The sequence below is a fragment of the Bos mutus genome, chromosome 29 (genome assembly GCF_027580195.1).
Source record: "Bos mutus isolate GX-2022 chromosome 29, NWIPB_WYAK_1.1, whole genome shotgun sequence".
NCBI classification, from domain to species: Eukaryota; Metazoa; Chordata; class Mammalia; order Artiodactyla; family Bovidae; genus Bos; species Bos mutus.
Window position 1 is genome coordinate 36,605,330 of NC_091645.1, and position 17,536 is coordinate 36,622,865.

At 41.7% G+C, this 17,536-nt stretch overlaps 1 long non-coding RNA gene across 1 annotated transcript; it reads right to left on the reverse strand.

Moving 5' to 3' along the window:
• Positions 1-7,631: 7,631 nt before the first annotated feature.
• On the reverse strand, positions 7,632-17,509 carry LOC106701193 (uncharacterized). Its single transcript, XR_001351694.2, has 4 exons — positions 17,395-17,509; positions 15,599-15,644; positions 14,811-14,866; positions 7,632-7,879 (listed from the first exon to the last, which is right to left on the reverse strand). It is a non-coding gene; the product is annotated as an uncharacterized lncRNA (long non-coding RNA).
• Between the last annotated feature and the right edge of the window lie 27 nt (positions 17,510-17,536).

Consider the following 17,536-nt stretch of genomic DNA (forward strand, 5'->3'; position numbering starts at 1 on the left):
CTACCAATTTGCTCTGTGATTTTGGGCAAGTCATCTGCTTCTTGGACACACTGGCCTTTCAAGCCCTCAAACTTACCCACTCTGACTGGTTCCAGATCCTTCACCTGGAACACTTTCCGCAGTGTCTGCCCTTCTTCTCCCCACCCCTCCCATCCTTTCCAAAGTAAATCCAATCTCACCCTAAATAGCACTTCCTCTGGAGTCTCTTTTATTGACCCCTGACTGAATTTTAGTCCCCACAGCACCCTGTAATTTTCCTCTGAGTCACTCTGGGATAGCTATAATAATTTATTTCAAAGAATTTATGATTTATTTTTGCTTGTGCTGGGTCTTCATTGATGTGAGAGGGCCTTCTCTAGTTGTAGTAAGCAGGGGTTACTCTTTGTTATGGTGTGTGGACTCTCATTACAGTGGCTTCTCTAATTGCAGAGTGCAGAGTTAGTTGCCCCTTGGCAGGTGGGATCTTCAGGAACCCGGGATTAAACCTGTGTCCCCGGCATTGGCAGGTGGATTCTTAACCACTGGACCACCAGGGAAGTCCCACTATAATCATTTAATTATGTACAAGTATCTGTTTACTGTCTGGGTTCTCTGGCAGATTATAAAGTCTGTAATGGCAGGAACCATGATTGTTCTGGTCACTGCTGTTTTTTCGGGGTCTAGCACGGTGCCTGATACATAGCAGGAATATCGTAACTATTGTTGGTTGAATGACAGGCTGCCTGACAATCCAGGCATCTTAAGTATTTGTATGTGGTAGGAAATAAAAATCAATCTATTTAGAGGGGAACTTGAACCAGAGGTGGTTAGACTTGATTGAATCGACTTGATTGGATCGACAGCAGATAAGCTATAGAATCATAACCACACTTCCAGCAGATTCCTCTGGAAGACATTTATTGGATGGGTTGCAGAGAGAGGCAGCAAGACCCAATCATTCACTTTTTGGATAAATATTTATGCTAAGTGACTTTAGTTATGACTGACTCTGTGTGACCCTATGGACTGACCATAGCCTGCCGGGCTCCTCTGTCCATGGGATTCTCCAGGCAAGAATACTGGAGTGGGTTGCCATGCCCTCCTCCAGGGGGTCTTCCCAACCCAGGCATTGAACCTGCATCTTTTACCTCTCCTGTATTGGCAGGCAGGTTCTTTACCACTAGCGCCACCTGGGAAGACCCATCTTTATTGAGTACCCACTATGTGCCAGTCAGACATTATACTTGACATTGGGGATAGCACTTTGAGCAAAAACAGAGGTGTCCCCATGAAGGTGAAAGTGAAAGTCACTCAGTGATGTCTGACTCTATGTGACCCAATGGACTGTACCATCCCATGGAATTCTCCAGGCCAGAATACTGGAGTGGGTAGCCATTACCTTCTCCAGGGGATCTTCCCAACCCAGGGATCGAACCCAGGTCTCCCTCACTGCAGGCAGATTCTTTATCAACTGAGCCACCAGGGAAGCCCATGTCCCTATGGTAGGGAGCTTACAGCTGTCACAGAAGAATGGAGGAAACAGGGAGTTGTTTCCAGGCTTTTGAGTTTCAAAAGCCAGGCCCTCATGAAACAGAAAGGATTCAGGGCAACTGATTTTGGAGTAACTATTAGAGGTGAGAATTTGATCTCAGTTTCCTCCTCACTTCCCCCAGTCTCAATCTCTGCACAAAGGAGATAAAGATTACCTAAGGTTTGGAAGCAAAGAGGTGGGGGGAATGGCTATAAGATAACTGTCAGTGGGTTCTTGAGATTGGAACTCTATGCCCTGCTTCCCTAGGCCAAGACTGCTGCTGCTGCTTGAGAAGCAAGGGTACACATAGGTCAATAACCTAGAAGCTCCATTTCACAGGTAGATTAAGTTACAACCTTGTGGACAACTGATATAGGATTAAGCAGGACAGTGCACCTCAAACAACTAAGGATTAGGTGGATTCTCCCCCTTCACCCTGTTAATTTTCCAAAAGGTTTATACAGACTGTAAAACAAGGGTGGAAAGAGCCTTGAACTGTCTAAGAGTGTCCCTCCATTCAGATAGAAAAGAGAGTTGAAAAGAAGTTTACTTGGGACTTCCCTGGTGGTCCAGTGGCTAGGACTCTGTGCTCCCAATGCAAGGGGTCCAGATTTGACCCCTGGTTGGGAAACTAGATCCCACATTTGCAATTAAAGATCCTGCATGCCACAATGAAGACAGAAGATCCCAAGTGCTACAGTTAAGACCCAATGCAACCAAATAAATTAAATATTTTTTTTTTAAGAAAGAAGAAGAAAGGTGGCTCAGTGGTAAAGAATCTGCCTGCCAATGCAGGAGATATGGATTTGATCCCTGGTCCGGGAAGATCCCACATGCCATGGAGCAACTAAGCCAATGTACCACAACTATTGAACCTGTGATTTAGAACCTGGGAACCACAACTACTGAGCCCACATGCCCAACTGAGCCTGAGTGCCCTAGAGTCTGTGCCCCTTAACAAGAGAAGCCACTGCAATGAGAAGCCTGTCCACTGCAATGAAGAGTAGTGCTCCCCCTCTCCACTCACCGCAACTAGAGAAAAGCCTGGGTAGCAATGAAGACCCAGCACAGCCAAAAATAGATACACAAATAAATAAATGAATTTAAAAAAATTAATTTTTCATAAGGGGCAAAATAGTTACATTTCCTGCACAGGAAATTCCGTGACATGAGATTGATAATCCTACGAATGAGAAATGATCTCACAAGCAAATGTGAAGATGCAACTGTTAGAAAGGCTGGGAGGTGTGACCAAGGATGCTACCAGAGTTTGTTCTGGAAGAAAGAGATCCTTAGCCAAAGCAGAGGGTCCGGGGGAAAATGAATGTGTCTGAAGGAAAGAAGCAATCTGACATGGGGACAGACTGGTTGCTACTCATGCATAGTCTGTGTACAACAAGGAATGTCACTTACCATCCAGTCCTACAAGGAAGGATTAAGTCATTAGCCACTACAGTCACTGCCCTAAGTACTTCTTGAAAGGAATTCAGGACAAAGAACAGGATGAGGCACACTGCGCTTTGGAAAAGTGCACAAAACAGGCCCTTAGATAATTAGCTATAAAATTTTTTATGAACCTCAATTCTTCTGTCCTCCTATACATAGAAAAGCACTAAAATCACAAACTGAGATACCTGTTCCTCATGGCTAGTAGTAACCTACAGAGATGTATGTGAGATTGTACATACACACACACACACACACACACACACACACACACACACACAGAAGTCGCTCAGTCGTGTCCGACTCTTTGCGACTCCATGGATTATAGCCCACTAGGCTCCTTGGTCCATGGGATTTTCCAGGCATGAATACTGGAGTGGGTTGCCGTTTCCTTCTCCCGAGATTGTACATACTCTTTGGCCAAAATCACAGGTACACTGGCCTCTCTCCCTCCCTCTCATTAGCAGTTCCTTAGAGCTATCAGAGAGGCTGTCTCTCAGGCTATAGTCCTCAGTAAGATAAGGCATAGAACTCAACTCACAGCTCCAATGTCGTGCACTTTTTTTCCAGTTGACAGTTGGTGACCACACAGAGAGGGACCCAGAGCAGACTTCCCTCATTTGCCTGTACTCTAGAATGATCCAGAGCCCTGGTACCACCAAGGGCTCCTTGTGTCCATCTACCTCCTTGGTGTGTCCCAATGAAATTAGATGAGTCTCTCTTAAACTCCAGATCTCCCATCTCGGTTGACAATCCTGAGTTTTATTCACAGGTTGTTAAATTCCTTGGTATGAGAAGTGGGTTATCCTTGAACTTAGGTTCAAGAAGAGATAGCTGTATTTCCTGTATTGAGAGACATTGGGGAAATTTTCCTCAGGTGAAGCATACTGAGGAGGACTTCCCTGGTGGTACAGTGGATAAGAATCTGCCTGCCAGTGCAGGGGACACAGGTTCATTCCCTGGTCCAGGAAGATACCACATGCTTCAGAGCAACAAAGCCCATGGGCCACAACTACCGAGTCCATGGGCTGCAGCTACTGAAGCCCCTGTGCCTAGAGCCCATGGTCTGCAAGAGAAGCAACCACAAAGGGAAGCCTGTGCACGACAATGAAGAGTAGGCCCCGCTTGCTGCAACTAGAGGAAGCGTGTGAGCAGCAACAAAGACCCAGTGCAACCAAAAATAATAAATAAATACAATTATATTTTAAAAAGAAAGACATTGTGGAGGTTTGGACTGGGTGATGAGGTTGAAAGCCAACGACAGCTTCATAAACTCTAACAGAAAGTGAAAGTGTTAGTTGCTCAGTCATGCCTGACTCTTTACAACCCCATGAACTGTAGCCTGCCAGGCTCTTCTGTCCATGGAATTCTCCAGGCAATAATACTGAAGTGGGTTGCCATTCCCTTCTCCAGGGGATCTTCCCAACCCAGGGATCGAACCAGGGTCTCCTGCATTGTAGGCAGATTCTTTACCATTTGAGCCACTAGGGAAGACCAAACTTTAACAGGGTTAGTTGGAATTAAAGTGAAGCTACCACATGAGAGCTTTCAGCTCCAAAGATAAGGGACACAGTTCCAGACACAGTTCCTTCTGGCTGGTTTCAGCTTTCTCAGGCGAGACATTTATGGCAGTGGGGAAGGTGAGTCCTTATACCAAGCAGCAGTCCCATAGGGAAACCCACTCATTAACGTCGAAAAGTTGCTCATCAAAAGATGAACACATAAGGACTGGCCATCCAGTGCTATGAGAAACTGTGGGGGTGGGGTTTAGATTGCTGGAGGGAGAAAGCAAGGCAGGTAAAAGAGCTGCAATGACTCCAGGGTGACACCTAGAGGAATTAAGCTCACAAACAGCACGTGTCCACCAGATGGTTTTCAATAGTAATTTTATCTGGGCAAATGAACTTTAAAATTAGGGAATCAGTTCAGTTCAGTTCAGTTCAGTCGCTCAGTTGTGTCCGACTCTTTGAGATCCCATGAATCGCAGCACGCCAGGCCTCCCTGTCCATCACCAACTCCTGGACTTCACTCAAACTCACGTCCATCGAGTCGGTGATGCCATCCATCCATCTCATCCTGTCGTCCCCTTCTCCTCCTGCCCCCAATCCTTCCCAGCATCAGAGTCTTTTCCAATGAGTCAACTCTTCACATGAGGTGGCCAAAGTACTGGAGTTTCAGCTTTAGCATCATGCCTTCCAAAGAAATCCCAGGGCTGATCTCCTTCAGAATGGACTGGTTGGATCTCCTTGCAGTCCAAGGGACTCTCAAGAGTCTTCTCCAACACCACAGTTCAAAAGCATGAGTTCTGTGGTGCTCAGCTTCTTCACAGTCCAACTCTCACATCCATACATGACGACTGGAAAAATCATAGCCTTGACGAGATGGACCTTTGTTGGCAAAGTAATGTCTCTCCTTTTTAATATGCTGTCTAGGTTGGTCATAGCTTTTCTTCCAAGGAGCAAGCGTCTTTTAATTTCATGGCTGCAGTCACCATCTGCAGTGATTTTGGAGCCCCCAAAAATAAAGTCTGACACTGTTTCCCCATCTATTTCCCATGAAGTGATGGGGCCAGAGGCCATGATCTTCGTTTTCTGAATGTTGAGCTTTAAGCCAACTTTTTCACTGTCTTCTTTCACTTTCATCAAGAGACTCTTTAGTTCTTCTTCACTTTCTGCCATAAGGGTGGTGTCATCTGCATATCTGAGGTTAGTGATATTTCTCCCGGCAATCTTGATTCCAGCTTGTGCTTCTTCCAGCCCAGCGTTTCTCTTGATGTATTCTGCATAGAAGTTAAATAAGCAGGGTGACAATATACAGCCTTGATGTACTCCTTTTCCTATTTGGAACCAGTCTGTTGTTCCATGTCCAGTTCTAACTGTTGCTTCCTGACCTGCATACAGATTTCTCAAGAGGCAGGTCAGGTGGTCTGGTATTCCCATCTCTTTCAGAATTTTCTACAGTTTATTGTGATCCACACAGTCAAAGGCTTTGGCATAGTCAATAAAGCAGAAATAGATGTTTTTCTGGAACTCTCTTGCTTTTTCCATGATCCTGTGGATGTTGGCAATTTGATCTCTGGTTCCTCTGCCTTTTCTAAAACCAGCTTGAACATCAGGAAGTTCACGGTTCACGTATTGCTGAAGCCTGGCTTGGACAATTTTGAGCATTACTTTACTAGCGTGTGAGATGAGTGCAATTGTGCAGTAGTTTGAGCATTCTTTGGCATTGCCTTTCTTTGGGATTGGAATGAAAACTGACCTTTTCCAGTCCTGTGGCCACTGCTGAGTTTTCCAAATTTGCTGGCATATTGAATGCAGCACTTTCACAGCATCATCTTTCAGGATTTGAAATAGCTCAACTGGAATTCCATCACCTCCACTAGCTTTGTTCGTAGTGATGCTTTCTAAGGCCCACTTGACTTCACATTCCAGGATGTCTGGCTCTAGGTCAGTGATCACACCATCGTGATTATCTGGGTTGTGAAGATCTTTTTTGTACAGTTCTTCTGTGTATTCTTGCCACCTCTTCTTAATATCTTCTGCTTCTGTTAGGTCCATATCATTTCTGTCCTTTATTGAGCCCATCTTTGCATGAAATGTTCCCTTGGTATCTCTAATTTTCTTGAAGAGATCTCTGGTCTTTCCCATTCTGTTGTTTTCCTCTATTTCTTTGCATTGATTACTGAAGAAGGCTTTCTTATCTCTGCTTGCTATTCTTTGGAACTCTGCATTCAGAGGCTTATATCTTTCCTTTTCTCTTTTGCTTTTTGCTTGTCTTCTTTTCACAGCTATTTGTAAGACCTCCTCAGACAGCCATTTTGCTTTTTTGCATTTCTTTTCCTTGGGGATGGTCTTGATCCCTGTCTCCTGTACAGTGTCACAAACCTCATTCCATAGTTCATCAGGCACTCTATCTATCAGATCTAGTCCCTTAAATCTATTTCTCACTTCCACTGTATAATCATAAGGGATTTGATTTAGGTCATACCTGAATGGTCTAGTGGTTTTCCCTACTTTCTTCAATTTAAGTCTGAATTTGGTAATAAGGAGTTCATGATCTGAGCCACAGCCAGCTCCTGGTCTTGTTTTTGTTGACTATATAGAGCTTCTCCATCTTTGGCTGCAAAGAATATAATCCATCTGATTTTGGTGTTGACCATCTGGTGATGTCCATGTGTAGAGTCTTCTCTTATGTTGTTGGAAGAGAGTGTTTGTTATGACCAGTGCATTTTCTTGGCAAAAGTCTATTAGTCTTTGTCCTGCTTCATTCCGTATTCCAAGGCCAAATTTGCCTGTTACTCCAGGTGTTTCTTGACTTCCTACTTTTGCATTCCAGTCCCCTATAGTGAAAAGGACATCTTTTTTGGGTGTTAGTTCTAAAAGGTCTTGTAGGTCTTCATAGAACCGTTCAACTTCAGCTTCTTCAGCATTACTGGTTGGGGCATAGACTTGGATTACTGTGATAGTGAATGGTTTGCCTTGGAAACGAACAGAGATCATTCTGTCATTTTTGAGATTGCATTCAAGTACTGCATTTCAAACTCTTGTTGACCATAATGGCTACTCCATTTCTTCTGAGGGATTCCTGCCCACAGTGGTAGATATAATGGTCATCTGAGAAACAGGGAATAGAGTTTCCCAAAAAGAAGAAAAGAGGAGCCAACAAATACTTCCATAAGTATTTATTTAATTGGGAACTCAAGGAAACCCCACCCTGAAATGGCCAAGATGGGGTTGTTTCACATTCCAAAACTGGTTTTTGCATAGTTAAAGAAATTGGTTTGATAAAACATCTTTTCAAAATTCTGAACCTAGGGGAACAAAAGTCCTTCTAGGAGGAGCTTGCATTTCTCTCCTTGTGCCTTGAGATATAAGATGTTCTACCACGACTCTCAGGAACTCTTACATACATCACCTCCAATTTCTGAGACAGAGGGGAAAAAACAGAAAAGAGGCCTTTTTAAACGCAAGCAAGTAAATTTAACTTATTCTGTTCACTTACTTACAAACAAATGAGTTTTATATTGTCATAACTGATTAATGACTAAGTTTTTAGTTTTTATTTTATTTTTTAATGACTAAGCTTTTCAGTGAAGCTATGGGGTATCTTGCTGTGTATGTCTATATGTCTGTGTATATGTTATAGATATATTTCTACCTCTGGGTAGTAACGCCAAAATTAATTTGTAAAGGAGCTCTATATAATTGGCTTAAATGAAATTGAGCACGTATATAAATGCTCAGAAATATAAAAGAAACTAACCCAAATGGATTTCAGGTTCACATGAATCTGGGAAATATTCAGTATTACAGTAATATCTGGTGGTAAACAAGTTTAAGCCTTTTGATTTGAATAATATTGAGATGACATAATCCTTTTATTGTATGTAGGGTTGTTAAAAGAGATCTGATTCTCTGTAATCAGAGAATCAAATAATATAATAAAATCAGATAATTAAATAAGATCTGATTATCTCTTACAAAATCTGTCAGCAAGAAAAATAACTTGCTATAGTGAGATTTTTACAAGTAAATTAAGTATAAATGAGATAAGAGTTTTTAGGCAAACTCTTTAGGAATGAACAAACAAGACCAAGCACTAAATTTGAAGAATGATCACGTTTGAATATGGAAAGAGGAACTGCCACTGAAGGAGAGGAACAAGGCTAGCAGTCAGAGAAGAGATTCTCTCTCTTTAGTTGCTAAGTCGTGTCGGATTCTTGCGACCCCATGGACTGTAGCCTGCCAGGCTCCTCTGTCCATGGGATTCTCTGGGCAATAACACTGAAGTGGGTTGCCATTTCCTTCTCGAGGGGATCTTCTCGACCCAGGAATTGAACCCGGGTCTCCTGTATTGCAGGCAGATTCTTTACTGACTGAGCTAGGAATAATTATGTTTTACAGTATGTTTACTTAAAAATAGTTTCTGCAGACTTTTGGTAATTTGAAACTTTGGAGTTTCGCTAAGTTAAGTCAAATGATAGAAGTTTATTGAATATCTAGGTCATTTACTGGAGAAGGCAATGGCACCCTGCTCCAGTACTCTTGCCTGGAAAATCCCATGGACGGAGGAGCCTGGTAGGCTGCAGTCCATGGGGTCGCTAAGAGTCGGACACGACAGAGCGACTTCACTTTCACTTTTCACTTTCATGCATTGGAGAAGGAAATGGCAACCCACTCCAGTGTTTTTGCCTGGAGAATCCCAGGGACAACGGAGCCTGGTGGGCTGCCGTCTATGGGGTCGCACAGAGTCGGACACGACTGAAGCAAGTTAGCAGCAGCAGGTCATTTACAAATAAAATAATATACTTCAAATTAATATAAAGATTCTTTTACAGAGAAACTAATGATATTTAGGACTATTAGTTAATATGAGACATTTTCTATAAGAAAGTACATGATTTTAGAAATTATAGCTAATAAGTTTGTCATTCTACAGAATGCTAGTTTAGTTCATAATTGCTTACTTCTTAACTTTTAATAGAAATTAAGGTTTTAATGGTTTAAGATTATAATTAAAACATATAACTCAAACTTTTAAAAATTAATAAGGAAAATATATATTTGTATGCAAAGGAAAAATAAAGTATAAAGAAAGGAAGTGAATTTTGTTAAGGGAAAAGGAAATAATTTTGTCCTAAAAAAGGTTAAAGACAGAGAGAGAAAAGGGACAGCACAGGACAAAATCTGAAGGTAAAACAAGAAAGTTACAGAAGGTTATGGAAAAGAAATTCTAGGAAAAGGGTTTTGTATGTGAGCAGGACTGGCTAAGATCAGAATTAACTTAATTGGTTGAGTTTTACTATTAAAAATATGCTGGTACAAAATTAGAATTTGTTTTTCTCTCTCTGTTAAGAGGGACAAAGTTTTCTTGGAATACTGATCTGCTTTTGATGGCAGATTGTCAAGTTTCTTTACCTTTTAAACAACCTGTTGTAAACTTTTGTATTTGCCTCTGAAATATTCTTTTGTCACTTGATTGAGGGCAGGAGGAGAAGGGAGTGACAGAGGATGAAAATGGTTGGATGGCATCACTGACTCAATGGACATGAGTTGGAGCAAGCTCTGGGAGATAGTGAAGGACCGGGAAGGCTGGCGTGCTGCAGTCCATGGGGTCGCAGAGTTGAACATGACTTAGCGACTGAACAACAACAATTGTCACTTAGTCAAATAAATATCGTTTCATAGTGACCTATGATCCTATTTGACCAAGTGTTTAATTTTTTTTCCTTTTTTAAATATTATTTATTTACTTATTTATTTTTTGGCTGCACTGAGTCCTCACTACTCCCTGTGGACTTTCTCTCGCTGCGGTGAGTAGCAGCCACACTCTGGTTGCGGTGCCCAGGCCTCTCATTGTGGCAGCTTCTCTTATTGTGGAGCGTGGGCTCCAGGTGCATGGGTTTCAGTAGTTGTGTCACATGGGCTTAGTTGCCCCTCGGCATGTGGAACTGACATGGGACTGAACCCATGTCCCCCAAATTGAGATGTGGATTCCTAACCACTGAACCACCAGGGAAGTCTCTAAAATTTTTGATATCTTTGACAAGCTTCCTCAAACCAATTTTAAAATGAAGTTCTTTTGACCTCTAGCTAACCTGGGGATACTTCAGAGGATACCAAAACATCTCAAAGAAAGATGATAAGTTAATTATGCTTATTTGGTATATTAAATTACAGGGGAAGCACTGTTAACTTTCTTAGGTTATAGTGTATGTTGTGTTAGTTGCTCAGTCATGTCTGACTCTTTGGGACCCCATGGACTGTATGTAGCCTGCCAGGCTCCTCTGTCCACGGAATTCTTCAGGCAAGAATACTGGAGTGCACTGCCATTTCCTTCTCCACTATGGGTAATTGTTATTAACATAAATGTTCTGGAAATTATATGAAATGCCTAAAATCTGACTGTGTCCTGATAAAATGTTATCAGTCATAATTCTAGTTATTAATATTCTATGTCACAAAAATAACTAAATTTTTTTGACAACTACATTGTAATCAGGTCTTTAGCCATGCCCTTTAAAATCTTTTGTCATTTATAGACAATTATTATTTTGCTCTGATGCTTCATAAAAATGCTTCATTTTCAAGAAGACTCATAGAAAGGGCTTTCTGATAAGTACAGGTTTCTGAAAATGTTTAGATTATATTGCTGAACTGGGTAAAAAATTAAAAGAATTCTAATGGAAAACTTGATGGCATCAAACCTATGAAGTATCAAGATTAACAAGTGTGGCTTTTTGTCTGAAATATTACTGAATTTTAATCTTTGCTTTCCAGATGTAAAGAAACCTTTCCCCTTAAGCTAACTGTGATTTACAGCAATCTGATGAATTATATCTTTGTAAGCAGAACTGAAACATTTATCTTTTCTCTCTACTTGATCCCTCCAGAATTTGGAAACTCTTAGTGAGTATTCTTATTTTCATGGCAATACTGTTATTTGCATAAATTCAGTAAGAACCTATTCTCCTTACAACAGCACACAATTGGAAACATTGGTTATACTCTCAAGGCTTTGATTGGAATGTTATAATTGAGAGATGTGCATAGACTCAGATAAGACAAGACAGCATTAAGGAACTAAGACTGACTTTATGGAGCCATTAACTTCTTGAAAAAAATAGTCTGGTACCTTGTAACCTTATCAGGTGAATAATTCAAGCCATTTCCCAGCAGGTTCAAGAACCTCAAGACATTTTGGATCCTCAAGAAGAGAGTTATTCACCCAAATTTATAGGTATCTCAAACAGAATCTGATGGCCAGTCCTTAGCATGACTTTCCTGGCCTTGAGAAACCTTTTATAGTTCAAACCTGAGAATCCTTATGAAAAGTTCTAGCAAAACCAATTTAAAAGAGCGTTTGTTGTTGTTCAGTAGCTAAGTCATGTTTGACTCTTTGTGACCCCATGGACTGAGGCACACCAGGCTCCCCTGTTCTTTACTATCTCCTCGAGTTTGCTCAAACTCATGTCCACTGAGTCCGTGATGCTATTTAACCATCTCATCGTCTCCTACCCGCTTCTCCTTTTGCCTTCAATTTTTCCCAGTATCTGGGTCTTTTCCAATGAGTCAGCTCTTAGCATCTGGTGGTCAAAGTACTGGAGTTTCAGCTTCAGCATCAGTCCTTCCAATGACTATTCAGGACTGATTTCCTTTAGGACTGACTGGTTTGACCTCCTTGCAGTCCAAGGGACTCTGAAGAGTCTTCTCCAGCACCACAGTTCAAAAGCATCAATTCTTTGGCACTCAGCCTTCTTTGTGGTCCAACTCTCAAATATGTACATGACTACTGGAAAAACCATAGCTTTGACTATATGGGCCTTTGTTGGCAAAGTGATGTCTCTGCTTTTTAATATGCTGTCTATGTTGGTCATAGCTTTTCTTCCAAGGAGAAAGCATCTTTTAATTTCATGGCTGCAGTCACTGTCTGAAGTGATTTTAGAGCCCCCCAAAATAAAACCTGTCACTGTTTCCACTTTTCCCTTTCTATTTGCCATGATCTTGATGGAACCCCAAAATTCTGAGTTTTAAGCATATATGGTCAATTATACTTATATATATAATCAGGTTAAGTTTATTGAAACTGGACTCATTTTGCAAGCAAATTAGTCTTAATCTGGCTATATTTTGTAGCGACAAGGATAGTTTTCAAAAGAAAAATTATGTTTCAGTAATATACCTTTGTAGATATTAAGTTCTAGTGCTGTTAGTTGTCTTTGAGTTTTGGTATTTACTGCCTAAGACTTACTTCCCAGATGACTCCTTTTTACCAATTTGCATTACTGTAAGGTTTAATGAACTATTCAAAGGACAGTCTAAAATTGATTCTGATGTTTACCCTAGTAATCTATCTTTGGATGAAGATCAGATGTGCCATGACCTGAAACAAGGAGATTTCAAACTGGAAAAGACATCATTTAAAGAACTGTCTCCAAACCTAGATGAAAGGATTTTTATCATATTCTTAACTAGCTCATGTGCAGTGAAACCAAAGAGAATTAACTCCTGCATTCATTCCTCCCACTTTAAAAAGGGCCCCTGTTCCAGACTGGTCTAAAGATAGGACTGCTGACCTCAATATCACCTTAAAAGAATACCCACACCAGGATGAGAAGAAGATGACATGAGAAGTGAACAGCTATTCCAAGATGCTGGGCCTGACCTGTGTGATCATTTATAGTGTTTTCTTGGTTTCTATCATGGATACACAAATCCTATGCAGAGTTTAAAAATCAATCCAATTGTTGTATTTATGGTCAATTACCCATGTTCAGTACTTTTGGTTTACCTTGGTGAATTTTTTCCACTCCAAGGCTTGCTTGGATGGCCCTTAGGAAATTTATTCTAGAAGAAAAAAGTTATATAGTTCTGTTCAAGTCCTTATTGATATTACTAGATGGGACTCCCTCACTTGGCTAATCAATCATACCAGCTCTGCCCCTGGCCATAAATACAATTTTTCTTTAAAAGTTAATCACTCAAGCTCAATCAGAACAATGAGCTAAATGTTAGTCAAAAATCATAACCTCCTGCTTACTGGGAGAGACCATCCCTCAATTATGGGATGGATTTATATTGTTAATACCAGGCTATAGTCATTTAAATTTAAAGGCTTCCTTATGGTGGGAACAATTAAATTATACTAGAGATAAGGAGCTTAATAACATTAGGAAATTGGGCAGAGTGCCTTATGAACAACGTCAACTTATCATTACCTTTAAAGATAGCAATTGGTATGGAACAGATGGGTCAGGTGACCAGGGCTCACATCCAATGTAGGTTCTTGGTTTAAATGCTAACTTAAGGGACTTCCCTGATGGTCCAGTAGCTAAGACTCCACACTTTCAATGCAGAGGGCCAGGGTTCTGTTTCTGGTTGGGGACCTAGACCCCACATGCTGCAACTAAGAATTTGTATGCCGAAACTAAAGATCCCTCACTCCACAACTAAGACTCGGTGCAGGCAAATAAATAAATTAAAAAAATCCTTACTACTAACTGTACTACCTGTATTCTGCTTACTCTACAAGATTGTCGTTTTTCACATTACCCAAAGTGCTACTGAGATTCTGACAAATATTTTGATGACCAAGCAGCTTGAAACAGTCAACCAAATATACAGCTGTTTAGTCCCTAAGTTGTGTCTGACTCCTTTCGACTCCATAGACTCAGTGTGCCAGGCTCCTGTGTCCATGGAATTCTCCAGGCAAGAATATTGGAGAGGGTTGCCATTTCCTTCTCCAGGAGATATTCCCAACCCAGGAATTGAACCTGGCTCTCCTGAGTCACTTGCATTGGCAGGCAGATTATTTCCCACTGAACCACCAGGGAAGCCCCGGCCAAATATATAGTTCTATATAAAATTAAAATAATTGTAATAATGTAACTCTGGACAGAGAAGCCTGGCATGCTGCAGTTCATGGGGTCACAAAGAATCAGACACCACTTAGCGAGTGAACAATAGTGTAACGGAAATGGCAACCCACTCCAGTGTTCTTGCCTGGAAAATCCCAGGGACGGGGGAGCCTGATGGGCTGCTGTCTATGGGGTCGCACAGAGTCAGACACGACTGAAGCGACTTAGCAGCAGCAGCAGCAGACATGGGAAGAGGCAACAAAAGGGAATCATTTCCTGAAACATAGCAGACTAGTGAGACAAGTGGTTCAGATACTTTTACGCTACTATTAACAGGGACATTAATAATGCACTGAGTGGCATATCAAGGGAATCCTCTCCTGACCTAGGAATAAGCCTTCCTGGCACCATGGGACAATTTGGTTATGAAATACCTCCCAAACCTTGGTTAAATTTAGGACCACAAGGTGGCACTGTAAAACAAGGAATGTCACTCACCATCCAGTTTCACAAATCTTCTAGAGTAAGTCCTCAGCACTGACCTACAATACACCCTGAAAGAAATTCAGGATGAAGAACAGGGTGAACCACTGTGCTTTGAGAAAACAGGCAAAACAGACCCTTAGATAGCTAGATATGATAGGAACATTTTTGTGAACCCCAATTCTTGCATTTTCCCATACTTAGAAAAGCATTAAAATAATGAACTGAGATACCTGTTCCTCTCGACTAGCAGTAACCTTCTTCCAAGATGTATGCTGGATTGCACACACCACTTACCAAAGTTACAGATATACTGGCCTCTCCCCTACCTCTTGGGAGTAGTTTCTCAGAGCTATGGAAGCTGCTGCTAAGTCACTTCAGTCGTGTCTGACTCTGTGCGACCCCATAGACAGCAGCCCACGAGGCTCCCCCATCCCTGGGATTCTCCAGGCAAGACCACTGGAGTGGGTTGCCATTTCCTTCTCCAATGCATGAAAGTGAAAAGTGAAAGTGAAGTCGCTCAGTCGTGTCTGACCCTCAGTGACCCCATGGACTGCAGCCTACCAGGTTCCTCCAACCATGGGATTTTTCCAGGCAAGAGTACTGGAGTGGGAGGCCATTGCCTTCTCCCAGAGCTATGGAAGGCAGAATTAAAAAGCTGATTCAGGGAGGGAGGGGAAAAATAGATTTTTGTTTTAGAGTGTTGAGTTTCAGAACTGTTTCAGGAACATCAAAGGGGAACTTACCTACATAAAAGCATTTGGACAGCAACTTAAATTTAAAAAACAAAAAACTCCACTTACTTAATCAGAAAAAGTTCACTCCACTTATTTCCTTGAATCTCCATACCTGCTAAGAAGTGAAGATGTATGTTAAGATCTTCTGATGTAGTCCAAAAATCTTGGCTTTCTCTGCCCACTGAAGCCAAATAAAATATGGAGACAAGGTTTGGAAGAAATAGAAAGGTGGCTTCAATCCTCAGGTGGAGGAAGGGAGACAGAGCAGGCTCCTGCCTCAGGCACTGGGCTTCCCTTCCTCCAGAAATCAGAGGATTATATAGGTGAGGGCACAGAGTCAAGGGTCAGTGACAAAGAACAAAGGTGTAAGGATCTTATATTCTTTTTCCTCTTGCGCTGTTTCAAAAACAGATATAGACTGGAGTCAAGCAGCCTGTTAGTTGGGTCCATTGTCTTTCCTGGAGCCTTCCCCTGGTGACTCAGTTGGTAAAGAATCTGGCTGCCATGCAGGAGACCCAGGTTTTATCCCTGGGTCAGGAAGTTCCCCTGGAGGAGAAAATTGCAATCCACTCCAGGATTCTTGCCTGGAAAATCCCATGGACAGAGGAGCCCATAGGGCTATGACCCACAGGGTCGCAAAGAGTTCCAACCAAAAGGACTGAACGAATTTTGCATTGCATGCATGCACTGACTACAGACAGGAACATTCAAAGTAAAAAAAAGTGCTCAGAAAAGGGCAAGAGAAAAAAAGAAAACTTTTTCCTTTTTCTCACTGGAACACTTTTAGTACTTTATAGAATTAAAAAACAAAATTCAGCCAAATACATTTCAAATATCTAATTAGTTATAGAAGATTCATAAATTAGGCAGCATCCCATATCTCCAAAGAGCTATAGTAAAGGAAAGGTTTTCAAACGCAGGACATGAAATCCATAAACAGAAGAAAAGATTACTTTAGGCATGAAAATGAAAGTGGAAAGTCGTGTAGTCCTGTCCAACTCTTTGCTATCCCCATGGACTATACAGTCCATGGAATTTTCCAGGCCAGAGTACTACAGTGGGTAGCCTTTCCATTCTCTGGGGGATCTTCCCAACCCAGGGATCGAACCCAGTTCTCCCGCATTGCAGCCATAGGTAACATATTTTATGGGGAATGGAAGGGATCTATATGGCAGATTATTTCAGTTTCCTTTGGGGACAACAGAGACCCCGTGTGACAGATGGCCTCATTGGTGCTGACCAAAAAATTCCTAACTTGTTAAGACTACATTTCTGAATGACGTTGAAATTTAAGCTACGACAGGTATTAATTCCCGGATTAGGGACTTGTCCTTACAATAAGTGACTCCATTTCAAGCCTACAGTTTTCTTTCAAACAATAGTAAAGTTGAAATAAGGACATCCAGAGAGATGAAGTGACCTGCCAGAATAACAAAGCAGGCAAAAGACCTCTTCATTCCAAATCCCGCGGCGTTCTCCCTCACAATGCTGCCTTTTTGACTGAAATGGGTCTGGAAGTTAGTGCCCTTCCCTCTCTAAAACTGAGAGAACATTTAGGAACCATCTGCAGAGTTAAGGAGTGGAAATGATCTCAGAGGGAAAGGATGCATTTTCCCGGTTGAGCGCCTCTTACTGCTCCTCTAACACCCTTTCCCCTTTGTGTCTTTTAAGCGCGAAAAATTTTCTCAAAAGACCAGGTGCGCTCAGGCTCCTCTTTCTTAGAACTACATTTCCCACAATGCCTCAGGAGGCCTCACATAGCTGGAGAACTACAATGCCCGAAATGCCAAGGGGTTTTTGTTTTTGTTTTTTTAAGAGGCAGATAAGCTTCCATTCCAAATTAAAAAATGAAGTTTACCCACTCTATAGTCCAGATATAGTCACTTTCCCCTTTCCTGCCAGAGACTTCCGTTTCCAGCTCGAACTTCCGACTCCATTATTTTCCCGGTGGGAATGCCTGGGATAAATACGCAAGCGGAGAGTAGAGCGCATGCGCTGACCGGC